The sequence below is a fragment of the Cryptomeria japonica genome, chromosome 11 (genome assembly GCF_030272615.1).
Source record: "Cryptomeria japonica chromosome 11, Sugi_1.0, whole genome shotgun sequence".
NCBI lineage: Eukaryota > Viridiplantae > Streptophyta > Pinopsida > Cupressales > Cupressaceae > Cryptomeria > Cryptomeria japonica.
Window position 1 is genome coordinate 682545763 of NC_081415.1, and position 16362 is coordinate 682562124.

Genomic DNA, 16362 nt, shown 5'->3' on the forward strand with positions numbered 1-16362 from the left:
CAGGTAAATATAGAGGTAAGCTACCTTTAAAATGTTTTGCATGCAACAAGATTGGTTATATAGCAGCAAACTGCCCTAATGGTGAAAATGAATACAAGAGAGACAAATTTAAGAAATATACGGATAAAGATAAGAGAGATTGTCTTGTAGCTATTGATAGTGGTATTACTGATGAAGAATCTAATGATGATGCTAGTGAAGATATTGTGTTTGTATCTATTAAGGAAGAAATATTAGATCAGAAGTCAATAGTATCTAGAATGGATAACTCTAATGATTGGATAATTGATAGTGGTCGTTCACATCACATGACTGGTGATCGGAGCAAATTTCTTTCCCTGAAAGAATCTGATGGCAGTGTTGTCAGATTTGGCAATGACTCACCCTATATGGTTAAAGGTAAGGGAGTTACTTCTCTTAATGAGAAGAGCAATGCTGATGATGTCTATTGGGTTGAAGGCCTAAAGAATAATCTGTTAAGTATGGCACAACTTAATGACAGAGGGTACCCACTAGAGTTCAGAAATGGAATGTACAAAATCTTTGACAACAAAGGTGAATTGATTGCAACCGGGTAACATACCAGAGGTAATCTATTTCATCTTAATCCTAAAGTTAGCAACTGTTTGATTGCAAAAATAGATGATAGTTGGCTTTGGCATAGGAGATTTTGTCATATAAATTTTGATAACATTGTTAAAGTAAGCAAGTCTAAGACATTAAGAGGTCTACCTCAGCTAGACAAACCGGTTAATGCTCTTTGTAAAGAATGTCAACTAGGAAAGATGACTTCTTCAACTTTCAAGAGAAAGTCCTTCTTAGTAGAACACTTGTTAGATTTGGTTCATACAGATCTATGCGGACCAATAAGAACAAGAAGCATTCAAGGTGATAGGTACTTCATGATCTTCATTGATGATTGTTCAAGGATGATGTGGGTCACATTCTTGAAGGATAAGAATGAAGCTTTTGGTAAATTCAAGGCATTCAGAGCCTTAGCTAAGAAAGAGAGTGGCAAAAAGATAAAAAATTTAAGAACATATCAAGGTAGTGAATTCACTTCTACAAAATTCACTAAATATTGTGATGATAATGGTATCAAGTGACAACTTTCTGCACCAAGGACACCACAATAGAATGGTATAGCAGAGAGAAACAACCAATCAGTGGTTGAAGTGGCTAGAGCTATGTTGATATAAGGAGGTGTATCAAAAACATTTTGGAAAGAAGCTATAAGTACAGTTGTATACACAATGAACTAAGTTCTGGTGAAAAGAGGTAAGGACAAAACCCCATATGAATATTGGTATGGGAGATCACTTGATGTTAGCTATTTTAAGATATTTGGAAGTAAATATTTTATTAAAAGAGGTGATTACATCAGAAAGTTTGAAGCTAAGAGTGATGAAGGCATATTTATTGGCTATTCCACCAAGAGTAAGGCCTATAAATACTTCAACAATCGGACACAAAAAATTGTTGAGAGTGCTGATGTTCGTGTAGATGAATGTCCTCAAATTTAAGAAGGAAATAGTTCTAAGAAGAAGGATGAAGATCCTTGCATTTTTCTTTTGGTACCTAAAACTGTTAAATTAGAAACCGGTAAAGAAAATCTTGATGTACTTATTCAACCAGAACAAATAAATTCAGAGGAAGATGATAATGAAGAAGATGAACCTGAAGAGAATGATCATGTTATTCCTAGGTATGTGAGACTAAATCATAGTCCTGAACAGATAATTGAGGATAAGGATGTTGGAGTACTAACTAGAAGGAGAATAAGAGAGAACTCTTGCATGATCTCTACCTTTGAACCTAGAAGTGCTAAGGAGGCATTTGGTGATGATCATTGGGTGAAAGCTATGGAGGAGGAGTTAGATCAAATTGAGAAGAACAACACTTGGACCCTAGTACCCCGATTGGTAAACAAGAATATTATAGGTACTAAATGGGTGTTCAGAAACAAATTAAATGAAGATGGTGTTGTAATTCACAATAAGGCAAGCTTAGTATGCAAAGGATATGCACAAGAAGGAGAGGATTATGGAGAGGTTTTTGCACCAGTAGCAAGACTAGAAGGTGTCAGAACACTACTTGCATTTGCAGCTAATAAGAAGTTTAAGGTATACCAAATGGATGTCAAGTCTACATTCTTGAATGGGATACTGGAAGAAGAGGTTTATATAGAGAAGCCCGATGGTTATGCATTGACAAATAAGGAAGACATGGTATGCAAATTGCATAAAGCCTTGTATGGATTAAAGTAGGCATCTAGATCATGGTATGAACAACTTCATACTCATTTGATGAAGATAGGCTTTACTAGAACCAGTGATGACAACAACATTTATCTCAAGTTTGAAGGAGATGATATACTGGTCAGTGAAGTATTTGTAGATGACATTATATTTGGAGGTAATGATGACATGAGTAATTTCTTTGCAGATGAAATGAAGAATGAATTTGAGATGTCATTAGTAGGAGAAATAAAAAAATTCATAGTCTTACAGATACAACAGATGAAGAATGGTATTTTCATTACTCAATCCAAGTATGTGAAAGAGGTTTCGAAGACTTTTGGTATGAGTGACTATAAACCAGTTGGAACCCCAATGGTTATAGGATGTAATTTGTCCAAGGGAGATGCATCTAAGTCTGTAGATGAAAAGGAATATAGGTCAATGATTGGCAAACTACACTATGTTGTTCACAGTCAATCGGATATTGCCCATGCAGTTGGTATTATTGCTAGATTTCAGAAGAATCCAAAGGAGGTACATCTGATGGCAACTAGGAAATTTTTTAGATATCTGAAAGGTACTACTGACTATGGATTATGGTATCCATATGGTGGAAATTTTGATTTGAAATCATACACAGATGTTGATTGGACTGGAAATATTGATGACCGAAAGAGTACTACCGGTGGAGCATTCTTTCTAGGAGGAAGGCTAGTCTCTTGGAGTAGCAAAAAAAAGAGTTGCACTTCACAATCTACTACTGAAGCTGAGTATGTAGTAGCTTATATGAATTACACACAAGCTATGTGGATGAGGCACATTTTGGAAGGTTCGAAGATGGAAATCTTAGAACCAATAAATATTTTGTGTGATAATACAAGTGCAATTAACATTTCTAAAAATCATGTTTTGCACGCAAGGACTAAGCACATTGAATTGAAATATCACTTCTTGAGGGAAAAAGTTCAAAGTAAAGATGTTATCTTGGAGCATGTTTCTACCAAGGAGCAACTTGCAGATATCTTTACCAAACCTCTCCCTAAGACCACTTTCGAGTATCTTAGAAGTCAATTGGGGGTTATCCCTCTTCATGAAGTTAGTTGAGCATGATGCTGATTGCATCAGTCCTTGAATTACTTGCAGAATTTTACATGGATTGATGAAGAAGTGGATGTATTACACAGGGGGAGCATCAACAGAGAAAAATTAAATTTTTTACTTTCACTTTGGCATTGCTGTCAAAGGGGGAGAAGAATTATATGTCTAATTAGGTGAACCAGTGGTAGGCTGAAGACAGACAAAGCAAGGTGAATACTTGGTAATGTAAACTAGGATTCCTATTCACCAATCTCAACAACAATCAGAGGCATTGATATTTTATTGCCATCAATGCCAAAGGGGGAGATTGTTGGTATTTTGAGTCTGTTGGTATTTTGCATAGAGATTGCATTAATGATATGTTGTCATTGATGTCAATTGAACTGGTAATGGTATTTATGTTATTGCTGATATTGTTGTTTTTGATATTGGCTAGTAACTGGTAAGAAGAGCTTTGTGGAAGATGTTGTAAACCTGTATGTTAATTTTGTGAGATAAACCGATGAACTGGTGTAAAGGGTTAAACCTTTCTATCTATTGTAACCGGTAAACCCTATTAGCTGTTAAACCCTAACCGATCAAGTTTGTTGGTTTATTATCTGATGAGTGGTAATGATGAAGACACATGTGATCATTGAATGAGGATATGTTCAAATTGTTTTGGCATGTTTGTTCTTGTCTAGGGAAGGAGAAAAGTGGATTGCATCTAATACACAAAGTGTGATGAGTTACAAAGTCCAATGGAGTGGTTGGAATTTTCTTGAAGAATGTGAAGAGATTGTCATGATTTATAATGGTCAAGATTGTACCGACTTGTTTGTAATCTAGATGATGAGAATTAGGATTTCACTATGTTACCGACCTAATTGATTTCTATTTAAGGTCGATGAATTTGTTGTAAAGGTTGTTGGCAAGATTGGCAGAAAACCTGTTGAGTGTGTAGTTGCCCAACCAGTGAATGGATCTACACTTTGAGTGAAGGCAAATTGAAGCATAGAAGGATTTGATCAAGCAGATGTAGTGCTACTCAGACATATCAAGAAAACCTCTTGTTTTCTAACAATTATAGTAGAAGTAAAATCCCTCAATTGGGTAAGCTCTAACAAGCTTGGTTACTCATTAAATCCTCTAACAAGGTGGTCCATTAGCTTGGATTCTTAAATCCTCCAGTGAGATCACTCCTAATAGGGTATTGTGCTTTTAATCAAGGCATAGTTATAAATTCCTTAACGTGGTGATTCCTAACCAGAATTAGTTCTTAACAAGACTTATTGTAAAGCTTTAATAGGCTTTTCTCCTAACAGGGAGAACTTCAAAAGAGTTCAGAAAGCTATCCTTGTGAGTCTCATCTTACCATGGTTTTTACCTATTTGGGTTTTCAACGTATAAACATTTATGTCAAGTGGTGAATGCTTTTGTGGATGTGATCTTATTTGTTGATATGGTTAAGTTTTGATAACGAATGTTAGGTAGAAGCATTGAGAGATGAATATGTTGAGTTATGATTATGCATTGTTGATATTCACAAGATTGAAGTTGTTTACTATTAAAGTTGTCATAACAGTTAAATGGTTGATGTCAAGTATTCTTATGAATATTGATCTTGACTGAGATATGTTTACTTTATTTGACTGAGTTTGAGTTTGAGAACTTTGTATCAGTTTTTCAATATACTGATTCACTCCCTCCACTCTCTCAGTATTCTACCGAATACTTATTCTTTCATCATACCATCATCCTCTTCATGCTCCAAATTCTCAATCTTCTTAGGAACTAAGGCAAAACACACATTCTCATGTCTCAATCCATCTAGGATTTTCCTTCCATCCACCAAACAGATTCTAGCATTCATACAGACTTCACTCTTTAAAGGTTCCTCCAAGGGAACCAAGGTTTGCTTCAACCCATTGGCCACAATAGTGTATGTATTCTTCCTCCCATCATGTATTGCCTTTCTATCAAACTGCCAAGGTCTACCCAACAAAAGATGTCAAATATCCATAGGCATAATATCACACAAGACTTCAGCATGATAATTTCTAATTTTCAATTTCACCAAACATTGTTCACATAATAACAACTTATGTTCATCCTGAATCCATGGTATCTGATAAGGCTTAGGGTGTTTCAATCTTTCCAAATTCAACTTATTCACCATCTCTTCTAAAACAAGATTATCTAAACTACCACTATCAATAACAACTTTACAACACTTACCAGATAGCTTACCTCTTTGCCTCTGCTCATGTCTTTTGTTTATCTTTTCTTTTGCCTTTAGGGCATACTAGTAAGCCTCTTCAACACTCTATAATTTGATCAAACTGAGGTCATCTTTTATAGACACCTGCAATCCATTCAAATATCTTGCAACTTATTCAACTTCATCATCAACATGTCTGGATCTGATATTCAACTTGTAAAATGCTTCGGTGTATTCCTTCACACTAGATTCCTTCTGTCTCAAATTATGCAACTTCCGAAATAGATTCACTTGATAATCAACTGGCATAAATTTTGATTTCAACTTAGCAACCATTCGATCCAATGTCTTGATCTTCTCTTTACCTCTTCTCTGTCTATCAACCTGAAAATGCTCCCACCAAAGAGATGCATGACCTTTCAACCAGGTACGGGAATATTTCACCTTCCTTTCTTTTGCAGTGTTTTCAAAATTGAAATATTTCTCCATCTTCAAGATCCAATCCATCAATTCATCTGAATCCAACTTTTCATGATATTCTAGTGGGGTAAAATGAGGGTTAATATTCACCCTACTCAAAACCCTCAAAAACCTTTCCTCATCCAAATCAACCGCCAGTGGGTTCACTTATTCTGCTAGGGCTTCTTCTCCTTCATCTTCACTTACATCTTCAATGTGTCAGCCTCTTCTCTAGGCTGTCTCCATAGCTTCCCATTGGGCTGCTATTCCTCACAACATTTCCATCACAGCAGGGTCTGCATTCCCACACGCTCCATCATTCCTAGTTCCTCTTTGCACCATCTTTACACCAGTCCTCTGCAACTATAGGTCAGATCCATAGTCCACCACCTACAACAAAATTCTAAGGACAATGCAACCTCCTGAATGAAAGCTCACTTTGATACCACTTGAAGCAATCACTGACTAGGAGGGACCTCAAAGAGATCAATCCAGACTGGTTAACAAGAATAAATACAATGAAAACACAAGGAAATGACGGAGGAAATGCATATTTGATTGAATTATAACATGAAAAATGAATACAACCAACTGATAACAACCAGGTTATAGAAACTAGCTCGCAGGCTTGCTAAAACATGCCCAAAATATAGAACAGGTCACAACAAAGACGTCAAATCTTAAGATCTATCTTCTATGCCTAGTCTAACTTCTTGGTTGCATTCTAACACTCTATTATAATAATTTATACAATCCAAGGGGATCTGGTTGGCCCAAAAAGGGATCAAAACTAGATGAACAAGACCTAACATGTAAAACCAACAAGGTCAGCCACTGCCAAACAAATTCCTCCAAAAATCTAAAGGATGAAGTGTAGATCATGGGAAAAGGTCGGCCACACACTAAGGAAAATCAAAATCAACACTCAAGGCTCCACAAGCTATAGAAGGGGATCCATTAGATCACCAATGAAAATAGGTCCAGACAACTAGTAATAGAAAACTGTGTTGGAAACAAGTAGTGATAACTTTCTGGAAGATGATCCAAATTGTCTAGAGTTTGGGAATAAGGAAGATGATCAAGACTTCAAGTAAAATCCAACTCCATAGGTTCCGGTGAGACAAATTTGGGACACACAAAAATAAATGTTGAAACTGCAAACATAAAGCAAAATAGAAAAGAAATATTTTTGGTTGATGCAAGATTGCTATGAACCGAGGATACTCCTGCATCAGTATATGACCCTGATGTTTGTCTTGTATTTGTATGAAGCATAGTCCTAGGTGGTAGAATGTTTGTGATGTCAAAATTAGGTGGTAGCTTGGCTCCATTCTAGATTAACAAAAGGAGGTATCTATTTGGGTTATTGTTTATAAGACCATTGAGGAGTGTATGTTTATGAGTATCTTGTTAAGCAGCCTTAATTTATTCAGTTCTTAGATTATGTTGAAGAGTGTCTACTGAGAACATGAGTCATTGGTATTCAATGGTAAGGTTGCACCGCTTCTTGCTTGTCCACGTGAATATGTTGATAGGTTCATAGTGCTAGTAGGATTGAAAGTAGACTCACTATCTAGATCCATTCAAATCTTGGCCTTTTACGATCAAGTAATGAGCATTAATGACTCCTTAAACACACTAAGGATGCAACTTTGGTAAATCTAGAGATTAAGGATATTTATGAGAGACTAAGGATGCAAAATGAGACTAAGCAAGATTGTTGAGGATACACTCTAGGTGGTCTATTGAGGTTCTATAGGACAAGGAGGTTCTTGTTGGATATGAACTCTTTCAAGCCTTTGTTGAAGGATTTCTCTTTCAATTGCAACCTAAATATGTTGGGATTTCCCCTCTTCTTCAAATACAAATATTACTCTCATATACTTAGGTGCACTTCAATTTAGTTTCGAAGCAAGATTATTTAGGTCTGAGATAATGTCTTCTTGGTTGTCGTTAAATATTAAGTTTGGTTTCATGACTGGGAAGATGCCACTATGGGGTAAGACCATTTTAGTTCATACTAGGTGATTTTTTAAAATGGGACTACATGGTTCCTAAAATGACAATGTTATTGATATGCAGGATACTAATACCGACTAAACACAAGGATATAGTTATGGACACCCAGTGAGAGATATCAAAGATTATTTTGACCGAAGACAAAGTTGAGTTTGGTTGCAAGATGACAAATGTTGATATCTTGTGCTAGACTTATGAGCAAGGGAATGGGATTATGAGGATTGACTGAAAGATGGTCTTAATTTCTCAATGATTTCTCTAGCTTGATGTTAAAATTGAATCCTTGGATGATGCGAATGACTTTTAATGCAATTTGATTGAGAATGAAAATGGGGACTCCTATGGACATGTTTCCTATAGGGAGCTAATGACTCCAAGAGACTTGATCGCAAAAGTTTAGAGCATTGTGGACCTCAAATGTGAAATCAGGGGTTGTCTATCTAAGAACTAGGTTATCAGTTAGATGTAAGTTTGAACCAAGACAAATTTAAAATCGGGAATTGAAAATAGTGAAATCTAATTTGGTTGAATGGGAAATTACAATTGGATGAATGCAAAATGGCAACTAAACAAATGTGAAATGGTCTTAGTACGAATGGGAAAGGGATTGTGGACAAATGTGAAGTTCTGAGTTCCCTATAGAGTTTAAAATTTTTTAATCTATTTCAAGGAATTTTGGTGAAATTGTGATGATTAGATAGTCATAAAATAGTATAAATAGTATGATCTTGGATTTTTGTTACTCTAAAAATCAGAATTATGCATCAAAGGGCCTAAGTGGGCCCAAATTAGGATTGATTCTACTAGTTTAGCACATTGAATATTTTATAGAGACTCAGAAGACAAGATATAAAGGAAACCATCCAGTGGGGCCCCCACTGCAATAAAATACCTTAGACATAATGGATAGCTAGAGATCAGGTGGCACTCACTCCCCTCCATGGCACCAATACACATTTTCTCTTACCCTAAAGATTATAGAGATCTTGTAACTAGGAAATTATTGTCTCATTTTGAAGGGTACAAAGGGTTATCTATGAGGTACGGTCCACACTCCTTGTACTAACATATGTAGGATTTTTGGCCTCTAAGAACAATAGTTTCTAGTCAAAATTCAAGGTCACTATCACCTGGCATGTGCCAAGGCAGTTGTACTTGGGATATGAAAAACCTTTCAAATTGACAAGAATGGTAGAAGCTAATACCTGCTCGGCTATGAATTTTGTCATACCATTTTTTATATGGTGGACCATATTAAAGTACCACTTCAGTCATTTCCTCTCAATTGCATAATGCTCTAGGAGGCAGGCCTTCTAATGGGGTTAAACAAAATGGTCAAATACCCCAAACATTTCAAACAAGTTGTTCATTTTAAGAACCAAACAAAGTGTGGGCTAATCTAGAAAAACAAGACACTATCCTATACTACCCTTGTAATAACAATGAATTAGTACTTTTGCCAATTTTGTGTCTTTAACCGATGATGTCTTTTTCTCCTCAAAACTTTGCCCACCACATGCTAAAAATATGACATTAGTAACAAGGGAAAAATAGAAAATGAATTTGTAGGCTAATAAAAAAATTATTTTTGACAGTTGAATGTGAAATAATAAACAAACAAATATGAAATGCAAAGATAACAAATGTGAAATACCCACCAAATAAATGCGAAGTGCGATACTGATGAATGCAAAATAATTACCTTACAAATGCAAAAATTTAAACTATCCGATAGAGAGATCTACAAAATAAAAAAATAAGCATTTTCTAGAAAAAAAAAATTAGAAATCAAATGATCAAAGTCGTTTTGAGGTGCATGTTATATTTCTAGCTGTAAGCCACGACACACATTTGATATTTTGTAAGATCAATGTATTTGTTAGGTTCATTTAGTAACCGCTCTACTCATAAAATCGACCAAAATTGCTTGTTCAACGTCCTCTATTCTGCTCTTTGATGGTAACCTAGAAGCTTTGTCTTTATTTTACGAGAAATCACATTGAATTCATTCCTAGTTATAGAGCTATTTTATCAATTCATTTCCAAATAAAAAAGGTAAACTAAAATTTAGAATGACCGCATTTATATCTTTTTCGCTTTACCTGAGACAAATGCAAAAAACCTGTGAGACAAATGTAGAATGCTACCCTAACAAATACAAAATATTGATTGAACGATTGTGGAATTGCTTCTAACAAATGATAAAATATGGAGATGAATCCACAATTATGGAACTGTAACTTGCGAAACACACATAAAATAAAGAAACATGTCAAAAGTTTTGTTTCACATCAAGTTCACCATTTTGTATACCGAGAAATTTCATTATTAGATATGCTAATTAGTAAAAAGGGAAACCACAAAGCCCTATCTAATTAATAAAATTTCTTCATAATACCAATGAAAGTATGTGATCAAAATGACAAGATAAGAAATAAAATCATATAAAAATTTGTGTTGCACCTATGCATGCCACTTCCATTTTTCTTCTGCTTCTTGTGGTATGGTAGCTCTCAAAGTTGTGTTGTGAAACCTACAAGATATGGATGCAAGAATTCAAAGATCATGGTTGCTAAAAAAGGGAAATTGATGTTCAATTTATAGATTCTGGAAGGATTAATTGGATGACTGAGATTAATTCAAAAACTGATTTGATCAACAGTTGAGATTTCACATGACAAGTTGGTGAGTGGGAATCACTCATGCTGACTGATTCTGATTGATAGATCAACTAACTCAAGATTGGACAGATAACTGATCTGATTGGAACTTGAATGTAATTGATGGACTAGTTAGAAAAAAGTTGATTGATAGTTAACTGGATTGGCTGATTACAAGTTTGATTTGATTGATTAGTTAACTAATTAGTTAAATAAGGTTGATTGGGAGTTGATTGGATGTTAGTGGAAGTTAGATTTTTAGCATGTGTTGTAGGAAATTACCATGAAATATAATTTAATTTGCATTTTGATTTTCAAAAATGCCAAATGACATGCAAATTAATAAGAAATTAAAATTTGGAAGAATTTGAATTATTTGAAGTGGAGGGAAATTAAATTAAATAAATTTATGAAATTCATTTAATGTGGAAGACATAATTAGGTAATTAAATAATTTTTAAAAATTATTTAATTATGGGAAAATAGAAATTGAACTTAATTAAATAATAAAAATAATTTAATTAAGATAAATAATCATAATTAGTTTTTTATTATGGGAAAATCAGGTTTCGAAGGGACCCCGAAACCCTTTACAAAGGAACCATAAAAGATAAGAGCATTAAGAAACTAGATGGGACAAACAACAAAAAAACCAGCAACGTGCTGGACAAAAGCATACACAAAAGTCCAACACTACCAGCAACAACCAACAAAAACAGAAAAAAAGACAAATTATATTATGTTTTTAAGGGCATTAGCCAATTTCTCGCTAATCCCTTGCATTTCTTTGATATTCTCCCTAAGAATTGGGATTTCCTTTGAAGAAGCCAAGGTAGCCTTTTTCAAGCTCACCCTAGTCCTTTTAGCCACACCTCCAGGAGCACTATCCACATTCCCAGCCTCAGTAGCAGCCTCTTCAACATCAAGGTCCACAATAGACTTTGTAGGGCTGGGACCATCAAGGTATTTGGCTATTTCCCCCATGTTCCTAGTCATAGTGTTGAGGATCTCTAGAATCAAAATCAGGAAGTTCTTCATGGCAGCCTTCCCTTCCTCCAGCTTGTTGATCTGAACTTCCAACTTCTCCACCTTTTCGTCCATTTCCTTTTTCCATTGCTCCAGGTTTCTTTCAGCTTTCTGTCCCTGTTCTTCCTGATTTTTAGCCTTTTTTCCCATTTTATTAATTCTTTCATAAACCCATCTATCGAAACCCAGATGAACATCAGAATGGTTCTTAAGCTTATCCAGGGTAAGCATACTAGTATTCATCTCATCACCAACTCTATCCTTTTCCATGCTCATATCCTCCTTATCCTTGTTTAGCTCTATTTCCATTTCCTTGTCCTCCTATTTTTTCTAGTTATTTGGCTCCTCCATGGGCTGGTTGTTGAGATCACCAGGGCTCGCACTATGGGTAGGTTCCTCCTTATTACCCTCATCCTCTTCTTGTTTTTCCTTCTCATTACCACTGTCCATTCTGGATGTTTCCTTAACTGAGCTTTTTTGTTGGGAGCTTCCTCTTCTCCTCCTTCCTCTTCCCCCACTTTCTCATCTTTCCAGCTCCCTACCTTGTCAGTATCATCAGTCTCCATATCACTACCTTCTTTTCCCGTATACTCAGGATCAACCTCCACATCCTTATGTTTATGGCTCAAATCCATGTGCTCCACATTTTTCTCCGCAGAGCCTTTTTTAGCCTTTTTACTCTATTTCTGCTCATCCTTGCTGGGCCTAGAATCCTCACTTTTCCTCTTGCCTTTGCTTGAGGACATCGACAACCAATAATCATAATTAGTTAAATAACAAAATTATTTAATTAATTTTAAAACAAGAATGGATAATTGATCAAATGATAAAAATGAAATTCAATAATAAGTTTAAGATGAAAACCGATGAATATTAATTTAGAAGAACATAATTAGATTAATTAAAAAATTAAAATTATTTAATTAATATAGAGGAATAATTAGCGATGTTAATGATGGGTCAATTTTAAGAGTCTACAATTTGCATACATTTTGGGCACATAATCACAATTACACATACATGTGATTGTCCATGTCCTCATCTATGAATACATTATATATCATCAATACAACTACATCAATGCTATCATGTACAATACATCATATATCATCAATAAAACACATCAATTCCATCATGTGCAAGTACATGAATGCATGCTACTATCAAGATATCCTAGATACACAACTAATACATTTTCCTTTGATAGCCTTTCTATATAATGTAGAGATCCAACTGTTGATACTCTCATTGACACCTACATTGCAATATTGAAAATATGCAAGTATTAAAGAAAGAGTATAGAGTAAAGTAATTGAACAACCAAAGTAATGTGAACTCTAATATTGGATTCATTGCCATTTTAACCTCACACCCTACTCCAAGCTAGTGTAGAGCAGCGCCTACATATAAATGAAGACCTACATAAGCAACATGAACAAAAAAGTTTTATGATCATTATTTGAAATAAAATAAGGTAGTCTTGATGAAAATAGGGCAGTCCTAATGAACCTAGGACAACCCTAATGAAAATATGATAACCCTAATGAACCATAGGGATGTTATTATTAATAATGCATTGTAACTTCCATTCAATAGAGTTTCCAACCAAAAGGAAAATCTCACTTCTTTGATTTGGTAGTTGAATCAAATTTTCCCATGATTTTCCTAACTGAGTTGAATTCCCAAGCCATGACAAAAACTAAGTTTCTCAACCAAACAAATCATTGGATTGCATTAATTTAATAGAATCTTCGTAAGATTTACAATTCACACAAATGTAGGTCTCTACATAGGTGTAATGTTCACACGACATTCATAATCATCATAATTATCACACTTACCCATATGTTACGAGCTACATTGCTATTCAAGTGTGCCTAAATGGTCATCTCTTACCCTCAGCATATCCAGTATTGCTTCATGATTGACACTACTAACTATAGACACCTAAAATTGTCCTAGCTTAATTAAATAAATATTTTATTTATTTAATTATTTTATCCCAAGCCTTCTATTAAATATAGATTTTTATTTATTTAATTAATTCGTTTAGCCCCTTCTAGCCCTTTCCTCATTTAAATAAATATTTTTATTTATTTATTTTCCAAAATTAATAAATATTTTATTTATTTAATTGGTCCCACTTTCTATATTAATTAAATGAATTTTTATTTATTTAATTAATTCATTAGCTTTTTCTCTTCATGGCACATGTCATTTATCTCTTAATTTTCCTCTACCTACCCCCTTCATTATTTTCTTTTACCTACCCTTAATCATAACCGACCATTTATTTCTTTTCACCTCTTAATATTATCTCTTCATTTTCTAGAGTGTCTTCTATATAAGAGACATATACTCTCATTCTTTCACAACCCTAACTAATGTGTCCATCAAGTCATCTTGTGATCAAGTGACTTCACAACCACAATTCGTTCTTTGTTGAGCTCTTGTGCACATACAAAATTTGAGAGCAAATATATTAAGCAAGATCAATGGAGATAGGAGACAATGGAGATCAAACCCTACTTGGAATGTGAATGGTATTATTGTTTCAATTTGTTAATTTGCATGTTCTTAGGTTTCTTCATTGGTGTATGGTGAATGTTTTATTATAGGACTAGGGATTGGTTGTGGTTGGATCTTTGTGATTTTGCAATAGTTTGTCATCATCAATTTTCACCTCACACATTTTGGCATGTCTGGTAGGACATGGATTTCTATTAGATCTATTTTTTTCTTTTTTTGCATGTTTTTTCTAACCCTATATTAGTATTTTGTAAAAAAATTTGTAGAATAACCTTGTGCAGCTAGGGTTTTGGAAATATTTGATCAGATCTCACAAATGGTTGAGATTTTCTACACCAAATTTTTTTTACAAGTTGGGAATGGTATCAAGAGTGTTCAATCCAAAATTCAAATTTTTTGGATCAAATTTGAATTGTTTGTAAAAAAATTATGATTTTTAATAAAAAATTACTTTTGGGAGAAAATTTACTAATTTTTTGGATTTTTTTACATTTCTAGAAAGGTCTCAGAATTATACAGGGGGTCTATTTTTAATGATTTTAATTTGGATGCAAAATAATTCGCAAAAAATCAGATCTTTGAAAATTAGGGATTTGCAATGATTTGATCAAATCTCACAAACGGCTGGGAATTTTTGCATAAATGTTTTTTTCGAGCGGGAGATGGTGTCTAGAGTGTTCAATCTGAAATTCAGATTTTTTGGATCAAATTTGAATTAATTATAAAAAAATTATGATTTTTCATAAAAAATAGATTTTGGAAGCAAATTAGATAGTTTTACAATTTTTCTTACATTTATGGAAAGGTCTCAGAATTATACAAAGGATCTATATTTTATGATTTTAATTTGGATGTAAAATAATTTGCAAAAAATCATATCTTTGAAAACTAGGGTTTTGCAATGATTTGATCATATCTCACAAACGGTTTGGAATTTTTCCATAAATTTATTGTTTCAAGTTGTGAATGGTATCAAGAATGGTTAATCCAAAAATCAGATTGTTTGGATCAAATTTGAATTATTTATAAGTTTTTTATGATTTTTCATAAAAAATTAATTTTGGGAGAAAAGTAGCGAATTTTTTGGATTTTCTTACATTTATGGAAAGGTCTCAAAATTCTACAGAGTTTCTATTTTTTATGATTTTAATTTGGATGCAAAATAATTTGTAAAAAATTAGTTCTTTGGAAATTAGAGTTTTTCAATAAATTTGCTTTGTACGGCTCAAATCAAGGTATTTTCCTATAAAAATTAGATTTTTAGAAAGATATTAGAATTTTAGTATGGGTTTGTTCTTTGCATTTTAATTTTTGAGGTAAAAATCATTGCAAAAATAATTCAATATTTTGTTGACTAAAAAATAAAATCGTATTGTTGAAGGCCCCTTTTTCCATATTTGGATTTGGATTTTCTAAAATTAACCTAACGAGTGTACTTGTAGGTGGGGATAATTTATCAAAAACTACTAATCATTTTTGTTGTAGGGGTAATTTAGTGTGTCTTCTCATTTCAATTCCTAGTCAGGCTCACATGTTTTCATTGATCTTTTCTTTGTTTGTTGAGGGTTAATTAACTTGCCTGAAGTGTCTTGTGCCTTTGGAATGCTTGTGTTTAGATTAGAACCCTCCCCTTGTCTTCCATTAGACCTTGGGTGTAAGAGAAATTTTTATTATCTATTAGAGGGCCTGCCTCCCGTCTTGTGAGAGGCAATGACCCAATCAGTATTTCCTCTAGTGTTCATGTGGTGTCGATGTATGATACCGAAGTCTATCTCCTCTAGTGTTCGTGTGGTGTGAAAAACCCACAAGGGCTAAGAGGCCTCATTAATTTAAGAGAAATGCCACATGTATAGCCACCAGATGCCAAAAAACATGACTAGACACTTTTAGAGTAGTGGCTCACCCTATTTTGACCAAACATCACAATAATTTCAGTGAAAGAGGATAGCTAGTTTTCCCCCCAGGATACTCACCATAAGGCTCTTGTGATATGAGACATAAATCCCTGGCTTAGCATAAGCTACTTGTAATTTTTCGGGGAGAGGGTGATAGGGTCATCATTTCAGTCTTGGAGGCCCCTAGTTGTCCGCTCATGAAAAAGGCAAAATTAGTGAAAATACCCAACAAGGTG